The sequence below is a fragment of the Aotus nancymaae genome, unplaced genomic scaffold, assembly GCF_030222135.1.
Source record: "Aotus nancymaae isolate 86718 unplaced genomic scaffold, 86718_ANA_hifiasm-v0.15.2.pri h1tg000036l, whole genome shotgun sequence".
Classification (NCBI taxonomy): domain Eukaryota; kingdom Metazoa; phylum Chordata; class Mammalia; order Primates; family Aotidae; genus Aotus; species Aotus nancymaae.
Window position 1 is genome coordinate 24,191,888 of NW_026988450.1, and position 1,050 is coordinate 24,192,937.

Here is a 1,050-nt window from a genome sequence, read left to right on the forward strand (position 1 = left end):
CACTGAACTCACCGCTTTACCCAAACTTTTCTCCTCCTGCATTCCCATGACTGACTCATGAAAGTTCATCTCACTTGTCACTGTTACTGAGATCATTGGATTCATACCATGCCACTCTGTCGTCTTCACCTCTGGTATCCAAAGGTCCCTGAAGCCTGTTCATCTTATCTCTGGAATAGCTCTTGCCTCCTCCTCTCTCTGTACTGCCACAGCTCCACTTTATGTCCTGATTTTCTCTTCCTGTTTCAATCCATCCTCTGAACTGCCACAATTATGTAATTATACCATATAATTTGATTTGATTGTTCTTCCTTGGTTAAAAGTCATTCATGGTTTCTTATTGTTTTAGTATAAAATAAAAGCGTGGCATTCAAAACCTTTCCTGTTCAGCCCATCCCTGTAGCCTGCACTCTTCTGTGCTCTTTCCCTTGTCATTCTGGGTTTTCAGTTTCCCAAAACAGATCTTAGGGCTTTGCTGTGTCTGGATGCTTTTTCTGCCCTTCTCCCTCAGTGAACTCCTTCTGTGAGCCGAGCTCAAATACACCCTCTGCACTGTTGCTTTCCTCAATCTCTTAGGCAGGATGAATCACACTGCCTTCCTTTCTACTGTTGCACTGTTCTGTCATATTTATGACATTGTTTTCTACATGCATGCTGATCCCCTTTAGGAGGGGACCAGTCTCTGATTCAGCTTTACATCTTTAATAGCTGATGCAGTGCCTGGCACATAGCAGGTGCTAAACAGAGGTTTGTTGAACAAATATTTTTGAACTATTGTGGATTGCGATGGAGGAAATTTTCTGAATGTTGTGCATTTGGTACATTCTTAACGTGGTAAATATGAATCCTAAAAGTTTAGTGAAGAAAACTTCAGAGAACAAATGTTTACCACAGTGTAGAGTTCTTCAGTTTCCAGGATCGGAGGTGGTGTGTGTGTGTGGTTGATGTTTTTAGAGTGAGGCAATGGCTCAGCCCCGTGGGAGCAGATTGCATGAGACAAGCACCCAGAATGGGGGAGATAATGCCAGCCAATCTGTCAGATTTCATCAT